Source organism: Henckelia pumila, chromosome 2, assembly GCF_033568475.1.
Source record: "Henckelia pumila isolate YLH828 chromosome 2, ASM3356847v2, whole genome shotgun sequence".
Taxonomy (NCBI): Eukaryota; Viridiplantae; Streptophyta; class Magnoliopsida; order Lamiales; family Gesneriaceae; genus Henckelia; species Henckelia pumila.
In genome coordinates, this window is record NC_133121.1 from 25,185,377 (window position 1) to 25,200,887 (window position 15,511).

The window sequence follows — 15,511 nt, forward strand, 5'->3', positions numbered from 1 at the left end:
CTTCAATCAGGTCCACGAACAGAGATTTAATCCCTCTGATAGATTGCACTAGAAAATCTATCAGAAGTTTCTACGAAGAAAATTAACGAATTTGATCCGTTAAACCAGACTGCAAATTCAAAATTCACAGGCTGGATTTTCCCGACAGAGAGAGGGAGGAGGGCGGCCACTTAGAGAAAACACGGCTAGGGTTTTCGAAAATATTTTGTGACCTCTGTTGTGTAATTTCTGTACTGCAATAACTTATTTATAATGTGGGCTGCTAACAGCTTAGGGCCCATTAGTCATAAGTTCAAGCCTGACAAGCAAAGCCCGCATGTTCAGAAATTAATATAAAATTTATCGTGACTCAGATTGATAAACCAATTTCACCAATGTTCACAGAAACCATTTTTGCATCTTTTAGAGTCAAAATAAATTTTCTAAATCCGAATTCAGTGATTTCCAAAAATGCACATCCCTATGTCATTTTAGGAAATTTTACTCCTCTACTCTTAAATAAGAAGTCCCACTTCTTTGTTCATTAAATTTAACTCTTTAAATTTAACTATCTCAACGGGGATTAAAAATCCATTACTCTGTGTGACCCTCAATGGTTCAGGGATACAGCTAGCCGTGGGCTCACAACTCCTTGTGACTCGGAACAACAATTTCCGACTTGCCCATCGAATCAAGGTAAGAGCGTCTAACAACATCGCCCCATGATTCCCTAGGTATCACTGATAGTGCCTGCAAGAACCAATAGATTTTGGTTAGCGTACAGTACGGTCCCTTCATCCATATATCCCGATCGAATCAACAACCATTGGTAAATCGAGAGTCGTTCGAGATTCGATAACTATGCAATACATCTTGAAGATCAAATAGTGACATCGCATGTGCTACTAAGAAACCATTTCTTAAAACACATCATGTACTCTGGCCAGAGATTCGTCACACTAATATCTCCTCAGATTGCATAGGATATCCACACTCGCAAGTATGTGGTGAATCATTGACAACAAAGCATCGACTCGTATATGTGTCGTAACTGTACCCAATCCCGACACCTGATGACCCCAATAGAGTCGGTAAACGAGTCAAAGTACAGTACTAGCATATAGAGTCTCAATGATATTTCAAGTAGTAAGGACTAATGGTGTACAACCAAAACCGCGGACTTTATCCACTCGATAAGTGATAACCACTTGGAAAGTCCGGATAGGGTAGTTCGATCATTCATCGTATGAATATCCATTTGCATGCTTTGAACATCTCTATGTTCCATACCAATGAAACGTGGTACTCGGAATTGCAAATGCTAGTCTCAATCTCTAGCGATCCTTATCCTTATTAACGGACGGCTCAATCGACTAGGAACTGTTTAGAATATACAGTGACTATAAGATGTGTTTCATGATAGTCATCCCCATTTACTACCACATCTTACATACACTATAGTATATTCAAGGTCTTTATCAAAATAACAATAGTATATCACAATATAACAATATGAAGAAAGATAAAGTCATTGCCATTAATAAAAGTGTAAATTATATTAAACAAAAGATTGTTTATACAAAGAGTCATCAAAGACCTTAGCCACAAGTTGGCTCACCGGGCACCCACTCTTTCAATATCATTTGAATTTAATTCACTAAGATTGATTCAATTCTAGATTTTTATTTATTTCTGAGTTTATTAATTCTCTTGTCATTAAGTAGTTAATAAAAACAATACTCATTTTTCGAAAAACTGAAATAAGGATCAGTATTTAGGTAGAAATTGTGCACTAGTCCCTGTGGACGATACTCATATTCACATATTATATTATAATTTGCATCGTGCACTTGCGATTATCTCGAGCTTGCGAGATACAGTTATTTTCTGAGATTCATAGTGCAAGTAAAGCTCGATCAAGTTTTTGGCGCCGTTGCCGGGGACTTTTGATTTACAATTTTTTGCTTAGATATCTTCTTTAATTTCACTTCATATTCTCATGAATTATCCATCTTACCTTTGCAGGATTTTCTAGTGGTGCATGCTACCATCCTTGCGCTCAGAACTTGTACCCTTTGATCCAGAAATCGAGAGAACCTTTCGAAAGAGACGAAGACAACAACGAGGTGAGATGGCAGAAAACGAACTACCACGCATCAATAACGGTGATGGCGAAGCTAATAATCCACCTGTGTATAGATCCATGATGGACTGTGGTATACCCACTATTGAGGATGTTCGACCGAGTATCGTTAGACCAACAGTGACAGCAAATCAGTATGAGATAAAGCCGGCAATCATCCAGATGATCCAGAACACAGTCCAATTCGGTGGATCTACCATTGATGATCCTAATGCTCATATTGAAAACTTCTTGGAAATCTGTGATACTTTCAAACAACAGGGAGTTTCTGATGACGCTATTCGTCTACGTTTATTTCCTTTTTCATTAAGAGACAAAGCTAAATCGTGGTTGAATAGTTTACCTGCAGGTTCTATCATAACATGGGGAGATTTGGCTAAAACGTTCCTTACTAAGTACTTTCCTCCCTCGAAGTCCATAAAGCTGAGAACCGACATCACTATGTTTGCTCAAGGGGAACAAGAGTCGTTGTATGAAGCATGGGAGCGCTACAAAGATATGCTAAGGAGATGCCCACATCATCAGTTGCCTGATTGGCTTGTGGTACAAACTTTCTATTATGGTTTACTATCTGCAAATCGTACTATGTTGGATGCAGCTGCAGGTGGGAATCTTTTGCGGAAATCGCCAGAAGATGGTTATGAACTGTTTGAGGAAATGGCCTCTAGTAGCTATCAACCTCAATCTGAGAGGAGCATGATGCGAAAATCAGCAGGAATTCATCAAGTGGACGCATTCACTTCGATGACAGCACAACTGGAGGCTATGAATAAGAAGATTGATGGATTGAGCTTAGGAAATTCTGCGATACGTATTCAGGAGGTGTTCTGCGATAGGTGTCAAGGTGAGCATTTCACTAAAGATTGTCAAGATGGTAATCCTTTTTATGTGCAGGATGAGGCACCAGTGAATCACGTGGAAAGTCAAAATCACCCCAGGTTTGACCCGTATTCAAATACATATAATCCGGGGTGGAGGAAACATCCGAATTTTTCTTGGGGTGGTCACAACAATCAGTCTAGGCCATATCAGAATCAAAATCCTGTGAAGCAACCTCAAGAGGAGAAGTCCAGTTTAGAGCAAATGATGCAAAATTTTATATCATCCACTGAGACTCGAATGCAGAACCAAGACGCAACTATAAGAAGTTTGGAAAATCAAATAGGGTAGCTGGCAAAGAGGATATCAAATCGAGAGCCAGGAACTTTGCCAATTACACTGAGACTAATCCAAAGGAGCAAGTAAAGGCCGTAGAGTTGCGAAGTGGGAAGAAACTGGAAACCAAGGAGTTGGAGCACGAAGAGAAAAAGAAGGAGGGTGAGAAAGAGCCATCTACAGGTAAGTCATCTGACTCTACACAATCACCCACATCAAAATCTAATATTGTTATTCCACCTCCGTTTCCTGCAGCACTGAAGAAAGCGAAACTTGATTCGCAATTTTCAAAATTTCTTGAGGTGTTTAAGAAGTTACATATTAATATACCTTTTGCTGATGCATTGTTGCAAATGCCTAGTTATGCAAAATTTTTGAAGGAAATCTTAGCAAGCAAGAGAAAAATTGAGGAGCATGCCATGGTCAACTTAACTGAGAATTGTTCTGCATTAGTGCAAAACAAAATTCCAACGAAGTTGAAAGATCCAGGGAGTTTTTCTATCCCTTGCATTATTGTTGATGTGGTTTTTCATAAGGCTCTTTGTGATTTGGGTGCCAGCATTAACTTGATGTCATTTTTTGTGTTTAGGAAGCTTGGAATGGGAGAACCAAAGCCTACAAGAGTTTCTCTGCAACTGGCAGATAGATCCATAAAGTATCCACGAGGAATAATTGAAGATGTGCTGGTTAAAGTGGACAAATTTATTTTCCCAGTAGATTTTGTGGTGCTTGACATGGAGGAGGACCTGGATATGCCATTGATCTTGGGCAGACCTTTTCTGGCGACTGGAAAAGCCCTAATTGACGTGCAAAAAGGGAAGTTGTTATTGAGAGTAGGAGAGGAGTAAATCACTTTTGATGTTTTTAATGCACTAAAGCACACACTGCACAATAATGATTGTTTTAGAATTGATGCATTGGATTCACTTGTTCATAATTTTGTGCAGGATGAGTTAAAAGACCCTTTAAAAGTTGCACTTATAAATGATGGATGTGAGGATGACTTTGATGAAGAGAGGAAAAATATCATTGCATATTTTACTGCTAATCTTCAATTGAAGAATCAAGTGCGATTCAGACTCGAAGAATTGGGAGATAGGCAGGATTTAGTCCTTCAACAACCAAGCATAGATGCACCACCTACTCTAGAACTCAAACCTTTACCTTCACATCTAAAATATGTTTATTTGGGTGATGATAATAATTTACCTGTTATTATTTCTTCTTGTCTTACAGGTGTGATGGAGAAAAAGTTGGTACACATATTAAAGGAGCATAAGAGAGCCTTCGCATGGAAAGTGGCTGACATTAAGGGAATCAATCCATCGATTTGCATGCACAAAATTTTGATGGAGGATAAGTACTCTTCTGTGGTTCAGCCTCAGCGGAGGCTGAACCCGAAGATGCAAGAGGTAGTAAAAGATGAAACCATTAAACTCTTGGACGCAGGTATCATCTATCCTATTTCTGACAGCGCATGGGTGAGTCCTATACAGTGTGTTCCTAAGAAAGGTGGTATAACTGTGATAAAATATGACAAAAATGAGTTGATACCCACTAGAACGGTTACGGGTTGGCGTGTGTGCATTGATTATAGGAAGTTGAATGACGCCACTCGTAAGGACCATTTTCCCCTCCCCTTCATTGATCAAATGCTTGAGCGATTGTCGGGTCATGAATTTTATTGCTTTCTAGATGGGTATTCGGGATATAATCAAATCATGATTGCACCAGAGGACCAAGAGAAAAAAAACTTTCACTTGCCTTTATGGTACCTTTGAGTATAGGCGGATGTCGTTTGGATTGTGTAATGCACCCGCCACTTTTCAAAGATGTATGACTGCTATTTTTCATGACATGACAGAGAATTTCCTAGAGATATTTATGGATGAATTTTCTATTTTTGGATCTTCTTTTGATGATTGTCTGAAAAATTTGCATTTGGTGCTATTACGATGTGAGGAAACTAACTTGGTTTTGAATTGGGAAAAGTGTCAGTTTATGGTACAGGAAGGCATTGTGCTTGGGCACAAAATTTCTGAACAGGGAATGGAGGTGGATAAAGCAAAAGTGGAAGTCATAAAAAATCTACCTCCACCAACATCTATTAAGGGAGTGAGAAGTTTCTTAGGGCACAAGTCATAAAAAATCTACCTCCACCAACATCTATTAAGGGAGTGAGAAGTTTCTTAGGGCACGCTGGTTTCTATCGGCGTTTTATCAAAGATTTTTCTAAAATTTCTAAGCCCCTATCCTCTTTTGTAATAGCTCGTACCCTAATTGAGTAATTAAAGGATTAATGCTAATTAGTTGAATTGGGTATCGAACGGATCGGAAGCTCCGAAGGAACGATCGGAAGCTCCGAACAGGATCGGAAGCTCCGATGAGCGATCGGAGGCACCGATGTTATTACGTCAGGCATGACGTGTGGTTGGATCGGAAGCTCCGATCAGGACCGGAAGCTCCAATCACCCCTATCCGGAGTCAACAAGTGATATTTTGACACGTGGCAGATCAGGATCTTCGGAAGCTCCGATGGCAGGATCGGACGTTTCGATCGAGGTTCGGACGTTCCGATCAAGGATCGGAAGTTCCGATCGTTGTCTATAAATAGAAGGCCGAGGCTTCACTCTCATTTGCCAATTCCGAGTTCTCCTTTCCTTTCTAGTCCTTTTGGAGCTGTTCTACTCTTCTTAGGCTTGGTCCGGAGGTCGGCGAGGCATTCGATAGTCATAGCGTAGTTGTGCCCAAGTTCTGGAGGCATCGACATCAAAGGGCTAACGACGAACGAAGGTATAGCTTTTGCTTCCTATAAATATTTAGGAGTATGCAATAGCTTAGTTAAGGCTTTTAGAGCACTTTAATGATAGTAGTATCATTTGGCAGTGTAGAGCAGACTATAGGCGTGGACCTAGAGTTGGTAGAGCTTGCACTATTTTGAGGTACGAAAGTACTGTTCGAGATATCCTGACTGAGTATGCATGTATTATGTGACTGCATGATTTATATGCCATGATATTATGCTGCATTCATTTGCATCTTGCTGTATCTCTTTCGAGATGTCTGTTAGTAGGGTTGTACCCTATCCTGTTAGTGGATGGACTTCCATCGATTTGGGTCCGGCGTATCCACGGTTATCTTGGTATGGGAGCCACCTCCTGAAGCGACGGCACAGCGTGCTACATACCAGGGCCCGGTCTTTCTCTGTTATCTGATCCTTGACCTCGAGTCTATAGGGAGTTCACTTTGCATGCATGTATACTCATACTCTCGCACTGAGCGTTTTATTCTCACGTCTCGTACTCTGTATTTTCTGGACACCCTATTCTATGGGGCAGGTTTGCGATTGGACGAGGAGGGTGGATCCAGGAGGGGCTAGTCAGTGGTTGGCCGGCTGGAGCTTCGCTTAGGTTTTATTACTGTTGTTTTGGGTTTATACAACTATTCGATTTGGTTGTATATTATTGGATTATTTACAGATTCCTTTTCTTGGGATTGTATAATGTTTTTGGTTTCCGCAGTTTTATTCTGATATCTGTTTAATTAAGTTAAGTGCATGCCTAAGTTCTGTTTAGTAGGTGATCCGGGTAAAGGGTCACTATATTTATGGTATCAGAGCATGCAAAAGAATTCTTGGGATTTAGTCTCATCTTGAGGTATTTTTGTAGATGTCAAATCGTGACGACCAGAGTTCTCATGGCAGTGTTGGTGGGCGTTGGGGTGATGCCGACCGGGAGCCTCGTCGAGAACGGCGTCATCGTCACCATGACGACGAGCGTTTTACTGTGCGTCGATTCTTAGCTATGGGTCCTAAGCCCTTAGTTGGAGGTGAATCTCCGGAGGATGCGGAGAACTGGTTAGACCGCATGGAGATGACTTTTCAGACTTTCCAATGCACCGAGGAGCAGAAGGTGGAGACCCTTGGCTATCTTCTGGATGGGCGTGCGCGCAGGTGGTGGAGGTTTACTTCTGCACCTTTTGTTGCGGCGGGAGGAGTGGCCACCTGGGCCGAGTTCCGCACAGCTTTCCAAAAGCGGTATTTTCCTCCTGCACTCCGTCAGTCAAAGGCAGGCGAGCTACTGAGTCTGCGACAGGGAGCCATGTCTATTGATGAGTATCAGCAGAGGTTCTTTGATCTGCTATCCTATTGCCCCGAGATTGCTGATAGCTCAGAGATGAAGTATAATCTGTTCCTTCAGGGCCTTAACCCTGAGATCCATGACCGTGTGGCAGTTGGCGACGACATGTCCTACGAGGGTTTGGTGAGCCGTTGTCACCAGGCGGAGGACAGCATTCGGCGGAACAAGTCCTTCTCTCAGTCGAGACCTGCTAGTTCTTTGGCTCCCCGTGCCCAAACTTTCAAGAAGTCTGGATCTTCTTCTTCCTCTGGTTCTGGAGGTGTTGTTCGTTACGGTAAGAAGGACAAGTGTGATCACTGTGGGAAGAACCATCCATCCGACAAGTGCCGTAGAGCTTCTGGAGCTTGTTTTCGTTGTGGAGAGACTGGTCATATCCGGAGAGATTGTCCACTGTCTGGGGGAGGCGGTTCTGGATCTGGTTTAGGATCGGGCTCTCAGGCTACCGTACAGCAGAGGTCGCAGGGACAGTCTGCTGGGAGTTCTCATTTGAGGCCACGAGCTTCTGGCCAGGTGTTTGCCCTGAGACATGATCAGGCTGTGGAGGAGAATGAGAAAGTCATCGCAGGTACATTTCTGCTTTATGGTATACCTGCTCTTGTACTTATTGACACTGGTGCATCTCATTCCTTCATTTCTGCACGTTTTGTTAAGAGGCATAAGTTACCATGCATTTCACTAGACGTAGTGATGTCTGTTTCTACTCCGACGGGCCAATCTGCTTTGGCTAAGCGTCTAGTGATGGGTTGCCCTTTAGAGTTCGAAGGAAACATTCTGTTAGCGAATCTCATGGTCCTGGCGATGGACGACTTTGATTGCATTCTGGGAATAGATTTGTTGACTACCTATCGAGCTTCAGTGGACTGCTATCAAAGATTAGTACGCTTTCATCCGGAGGAGAGTGAGAGCTGGTTTTTCTATGGTGAGGGAGCGCGACCCCCGATGCCTTTGGTATCCGCTTTGAGAGCCTGTCGAGCTCTAGAGTCTGGCGGGGAAGGCTACCTTATCTATGCAGTTGATTTGTCCGCTGAGAGTATTGGGATAGAGAGCATTCCTGTTGTGGATGAATTTCCAGATGTATTTCCTGATGAGATTCCGGGTTTTCCTCCTACTAGGGAAGTCGAGTTTGGCATAGAGTTGATGCCGGGTACTTCGCCTATTTCTAGAGCACCGTATCGTCTGGCTCCGTCAGAGATGCGTGAGTTGAAGAATCAGCTACAGGATCTTTTGGACAAGGGGTACATTCATCCTAGTGTATCTCCTTGGGGAGCTCCTGTTCTCTTCGTGAAGAAGAAGGATGGGTCGATGCGGCTGTGCATTGACTATCGGCAGCTGAATCGAGTCACTGTGAAGAACAAGTATCCGTTGCCTCGTATCGATGACTTGTTCGACCAGCTGCAGGGCACGTCAGTTTACTCCAAGATTGACTTGAGATCTGGGTATCATCAGTTGAGAGTCCGTGATCAGGACGTAGCCAAGACTGCATTCCGTACTCGCTATGGGCATTACGAGTTCCTAGTGATGCCATTTGGTTTGACTAATGCGCCGGCTATATTCATGGATTTGATGAACCGTGTCTTCAGGGAGTATTTGGACAAGTTTGTCGTGGTCTTCATTGACAACATCTTGGTGTATTCGCGTAATACGGAAGAGCATGTTTCTCACTTGCGGTTGGTACTGCAGACTCTTCGAGATGAGCAATTGTACGCCAAGCTGAGCAAGTGTGAGTTCTGGATGGATAGAGTGGTTTTTCTTGGCCATATCATATCCAGGGAAGGGATTTCTGTTGATCCAAGCAAGATTGAAGCGGTACTTAATTGGTCGCGTCCGACGACAGTTGCTGAGATCCGTAGTTTTCTGGGTCTAGCAGGGTATTATCGTCGCTTCATTCTGAACTTCTCTCAGTTAGCTCGACCGTTGACGCAGCTTACCCGCAAGGGTGTGGATTTCGAGTGGTCCTCCGAGTGCGAGGAGAATTTCCGTGAGCTTCGACGGCGGTTGACTTCTGCGCCGGTGTTGGCATTACTGTCAGGAACTGGAGGGTATGTAGTTTACACGGATGCTTCTCTTCAGGGGTTAGGTTGTGTCCTGACTCAGAATGGGCATGTGATCGCATACGCTTCTAGACAACTGAAGCTTCACGAGAACAACTACCCAGTCCATGATTTGGAGTTAGCAGCCATTGTGTTCGCTTTGAAGATCTGGCGTCATTATCTGTATGGCGAGAAATTTGAGATCTTCACCGACCATAAGAGTCTCAAGTATTTGTTCACTCAGGCAGAGTTGAACATGAGGCAGAGACGTTGGATGGACTTGCTTAAGGACTATGATTGCGAGATTAAGTACCATCCGGGAGCTGCTAATCTCACCGCTGATGCTTTGAGTCGCAAGGTGCGACTATCCGCACTTCAGACTTGTTCGATGTCTAGTGCGATCAGTGACTGTTGTACTTCAGGTTATACCTTCAAGCAAAAGAAAGGTATGCAGAGTATCCAGATGTTTGCGATATTATCTGAGCCAGCCTTGTATTCGCGGATCCGAGATGCTCAGATGTCTGATTCGAAGACCCAGCGTTTAGCTCATCTAGCTAACGAGGGTAGCTCGTCTGGATTTCATTATAAGTTAGATGGATTTCTGTGTTTGTCTGGTAGGCTTGTGATTTCGCAGGATGAAGAGTTGCGAGAGGAGATTTTATCTCAGGCACATCGCACTAAGTTGAGTATTCATCCTGGGAGCAACAAGATGTACAAGGATCTACGTACTCGTTTCTGGTGGAAGGGAATGAAACGCAGTTTTTATCAGTTTGTTTCGAGATGTTTGGTGTGTCAACAGGTCAAAGCAGAGCACCGACGACCTGGAGGATGGCTTCACAGTCTGCCTATTCCTGAATGGAAATGGGAGTTTATCACAATGGACTTTGTGACCCATTTGCCGGTATCCCCGAGGAACTGTGATGCTATCTGGGTTGTGGTGGACCGACTCACCAAGTCAGCGCATTTCATTGCCTATAGCCGAGAGTACTCTGTGGATCGCATGGCACGGATGTACATTCAGGAGATCGTCCGACTTCATGGAGTGCCTGTGAGCATTGTCAGCGATCGGGACCCCAGGTTTACTTCTAGATTCTGGGGGAGTGTTCAGCGTGTGATAGGTACTACTCTCAGTTTGAGTACAGCCTATCATCCGGAGACTGATGGTCAGTCAGAGCGCACTATCCGTACGTTAGAGGATATGCTTAGAGCGTGCGTCATGGATTTTGGTTCAGCCTGGCAGCATCATTTGCCGTTGATCGAGTTCGCTTACAACAACAGCTATCACACTAGTATTGGGATGGCACCTTTTGAGGCGTTATATGGGCGACGTTGTCGTACTCCACTCTTCTGGGAAGAAGTGGGGGAGAGGCAGGCTGAGGGACCGGAGTTTATCCAGCAGGCGATAGACATTGTTGATCAAATCAAGAAACGGATTAAGACTGCACAGGATCGTCAGGCCATCTATGCTAATATCAAGCGTAGGCCTTTGCAGTTCGAGGTCGGGGAGAAAGTGTTTCTGAGAGTGTCACCTTTCCGCAAGATTCTCAGATTTGGCCTTAAGGGCAAGTTGTCTCCTAGATTTATCGGTCCGTTTGAGATCTTGGAGAGCATTGGCGATTTGGCTTATCGACTAGCTTTGCCACCGCATCTATCCTGTATTCACGACGTGTTCCACGTATCTCTGTTATGACGGTATGTGGCGGATGAATCTCATATTCTGCAGCGGTCTGAGGTTCAGGTAGACAAGGATTTGACTTATGTGGAGAAACCTCTTCGTATCCTGGATTATAAGGATAAGGTTTTACGGAACAAAGTCATTCCTTTGGTTTTAGTTCAGTGGCAGCGCCGAGGCACTGAGGAAGCTACTTGGGAGCTTGAGGACAGGATGCGTAAAGACCATCCTGAGTTGTTTTGATTTCATTCTTTAAGTTGTATTCAGTTGCAGACTCTGTAAACGTTTGATTTGAATAAAGAATGTTTCTGATTTTTGTACTTTGCATTCGGTACTTAAGATCTATTTTTGAGGACGAAATATCTTAAGTGGGGGAGAATGTAATAGCCTGTACCCTAATTGAGTAATTAAAGGATTAATGCTAATTAATTGAATTGGGTATCGGACGGATCGGAAGCTCCGAAGGAACGATCGGAAGCTCCGAACAGGATCAGAAGCTCCGATGAGCGATCGGAGGCACCGATGTTATTACGTCAGGCATGACGTGTGGTTGGATCGAAAGCTCCGATCAGGACCGGAAGCTCCGATCACCCCTATCCGGAGTCAACAAGTGATATTTTGACACGTGGCAGATCAGGATCTTCGGAAGCTCTGATGGCAGGATCGGACATTCCGATCGAGGTTCGGACGTTCCGATCAAGGATCGGAAGTTCCGATCGTTGTCTATAAATAGAAGGCCGATGCTTCACTCTCATTTGCCAATTCCGAGTTCTCCTTTTCTTTCTAGTCCTTTTGGAGCTGTTCTAGTCTTCTTAGGCTTGGTCCGGAGGTCGGCGAGGCGTTCGATAGTCGTAGCGGAGTTGTGCCCAAGTTCTGGAGGCATCGAAATCAAAGGGCTAACGACGGACGAAGGTATAGCTTTTGCTTCCTATAAATATTTAGGAGTATGCAATAGCTTAGTTAAGGCTTTTAGAGCACTTTAATTATAGTAGTATCATTTGGCAGTGTAGAGCAGACTATAGGCGTAGACCTAGAGTTGGTAGAGCTTGCACTATTTTGAGGTACGAAAGTACTGTTCGAGATATCCTGACTGAGTATGCATGTATTATGTGACTGCATGATTTATATGCCATGATATTATGCTGCATTCATTTGCATCTTGTTGTATCTCTTTCGAGATGCCTGTTAGTAGGGTTGTACCATATCCTGTTAGTGGATGGACTTTCATCGATTTGGGTCCGGCGTATCCACGGTTATCTCGGTATGGGATCCACCTCCTGAAGCGACGGCACAGCGTGCTACATACCAGGGCCCGGTCTGTCTCTGTTATCTGATCCTTGACCTCGAGTCTATAGGGAGTTCACTTTGCATGCATGTATACTCATACTCTCGCACTGAGCATTTTATGCTCACGTCTCGTACTCTGTATTTTCTGGACACCCTATTCTATGGGGCAGGTTTGCGATTGGACGAGGAGGGTGGATCCAGGAGGGGCTAGTCAGTGGTTGGTCGGCTGGAGATTCACTTAGGTTTTATTACTGTTGTTTTGGGTTTATACAGCTATTCGATTTGGTTGTATATTATTGGATTATTTACAAATTCCTTTTCTTGGGATTGTATAATGTTTTTGATTTCCGCAGTTTTATTCTGATATCTGTTTAATTAAGTTAAGTGCATGCCTAAGTTCTGTTTAGTAGGTGATCCGGGTAAGGGTCACTACATTTATGGTATCAGAGCATGCAAAAGAATTCTTGGGATTTAGTCTCATCTTGAGGTATTTTTGTAGATGTCAAATCGTGACGACCAGAGTTCTCATGGCAGTGTTGGTGGGCGTTGGGGTGATGCCGACCGGGAGCCTCGTCGAGAACGGTGTCATCGTCACCATGACGACGAGCGTTTCACTGTGCGTCGATTCTTAGATATGGGTCCTAAGCCCTTAGTTGGAGGTGAATCTCCGGAGGATGCGGAGAACTGGTTAGACCGCATGGAGACGACTTTTCAGACTTTCCAATGCACCGAGGAGCAGAAGGTGGAGACCCTTGGCTATCTTCTGGATGGGCGTGCGCGCAGGTGGTGGAGGTTTACTTCTGCACCTTTTGTTGCGGCGGGAGGAGTGTCCACCTGGGCCGAGTTCCGCACAGCTTTCCAAAAGCGGTATTTTCCTCCTGCACTCCGTCAGTCAAAGGCAGGCGAGCTACTGAGTCTGCGACAGGGAGCCATGTCTATTGATGAGTATCAGCAGAGGTTCTTTGATCTGATATCCTATTGCCCCGAGATTGCTGATAGCTCAGATATGAAGTATAATCTGTTCCTTCAGGGCCTTAACCCTGAGATCCATGACCGTGTGGCAGTTGGCGACGACATGTCCTACGAGGGTTTGGTGAGCCGTTGTCACCAGGCGGAGGACAGCATTCGGCGGAACAAGTCCTTCTCTCAGTCGAGACCTGCTAGTTCTTTGGCTCCCCGTGCCCAAACTTTCAAGAAGTCTGGATCTTCTTCTTCCTCTGGTTCTGGAGGTGTTGTTCGTTACGGTAAGAAGGACAAGTGTGATCACTGTGGGAAGAACCATCCATCCGACAAGTGCCGTAGAGCTTCTGGAGCTTGTTTCCGTTGCGGAGAGACTGGTCATATCCGGAGAGATTGTCCACTGTCTGGGGGAGGCGGTTCTGGATCTGGTTTAGGATCGGGCTCTCAGGCTACCGTACAGCAGAGGTCGCAGGGACAGTCTGCTGGGAGTTCTCATTTGAGGCCACGAGCTTCTGGCCAGGTGCTTGCCCTGAGACATGATCAGGCTGTGGAGGAGAATGAGAAAGTCATCGCAGGTACATTTCTGCTTTATGGTATACCTGCTCTTGTACTTATTGACACTGGTGCATCTCATTCCTTCATTTCTGCACGTTTTGTTAAGAGGCATAAGTTACCATGCATTGCACTAGACGTAGTGATGTCTGTTTCTACTCCGACGGGCCAATCTGCTTTGGCTAAGCGTCTAGTGATGGGTTGCCCTTTAGAGTTCGAAGGGAACATTCTGTTAGCGAATCTCATGGTCCTGGCGATGGACGACTTTGATTGCATTCTGGGAATAGATTTGTTGACTACCTATCGAGCTTCAGTGGACTGCTATCAGAGATTAGTATGCTTTCATCCGGAGGAGAGTGAGAACTGGTTTTTCTATGGTGAGGGAGCGCGACCCCCGATGCCTTTGGTATCCGCTTTGAGAGCCTGTCGAGCTCTAGAGTCTGGCGGGGAAGGCTACCTTATCTATGCAGTTGATTTGTCCACTGAGAGTATTGGGATAGAGAGCATTCCTGTTGTGGATGAATTTCCAGATGTATTTCCTGATGAGATTCCGGGTTTTCCTCCTGCTAGGGAAGTCGAGTTTGGCATAGAGTTGATGCCGGGTACTTCGCCTATTTTTAGAGCACCGTATCGTCTGGCTCTGTCAGAGATGCGTGAGTTGAAGAATCAGCTATAGGATCTTTTGGACAAGGGGTACATTCGTCCTATTGTATCTCCTTGGGGAGCTCCTGTTCTCTTCGTGAAGAAGAAGGATGGGTCGATGCGGCTGTGCATTAACTATCGGCAGATGAATCGAGTCACTGTGAAGAACAAGTATCCGTTTCCTCGTATCGATGACTTGTTCGACCAGCTGCAGGGCACGTCAGTTTACTCCAAGATTGACTTGAGATCTGGGTATCATCAGTTGAGAGTCCGTGATCAGGACGTAGCCAAGACTGCATTCCGTACTCGCTATGGGCATTACGAGTTCCTAGTGATGCCATTTGGTTTGACTAATGCGCCGGCTATATTCATGGATTTGATGAACCGTGTCTTCAGGGAGTATTTGGACAAGTTTGTCGTGGTCTTCATTGACGACATCTTGGTGTATTCGCGTAATACGGAAGAGCATGTTTCTCACTTGCGGTTGGTACTGCAGACTCTTCGAAATGAGCAATTGTACGCCAAGCTGAGCAAGTGTGAGTTCTGGATGGTTAGAGTGGTTTTTCTTGGCCATATCATATCCAGGGAAGGGATTTCTGTTGATCCAAGCAAGATTGAAGCGGTTCTTAATTGGTCGCGTCCGACGACAGTTGCTGAGATCCGTAGTTTTCTGGGTCTAGCAGGGTATTATCGTCGTTTCATTCTGAACTTCTCTCAGTTAGCTTGACCGTTGACGCAGCTTACCCGCAAGGGTGTGGATTTCGAGTGGTCCTCCGAGTGCGAGGAGAATTTCCGTGAGCTTCGACGGCGGTTGACTTCTGCGCCGGTGTTGGCATTACCGTCAGGAACTGGAGGGTATGTAGTTTACACGGATGCTTCTCTTCAGGGGTTAGGTTTCCTGACTCAGAATGGGCATGTGATCGCATACGCTTCTAGACAGCTGAAGCTTCAC

At 44.7% G+C, this 15,511-nt stretch overlaps 1 non-coding gene across 1 annotated transcript; it reads right to left on the bottom strand.

The window, feature by feature from the left end:
- Window positions 1-2,542: 2,542 nt before the first annotated feature.
- On the bottom strand, window positions 2,543-2,649 carry LOC140885694 (small nucleolar RNA R71). The gene has a single exon (XR_012151113.1). It is a non-coding gene; the product is annotated as a small nucleolar RNA R71 (small nucleolar RNA).
- Window positions 2,650-15,511: the final 12,862 nt, after the last annotated feature.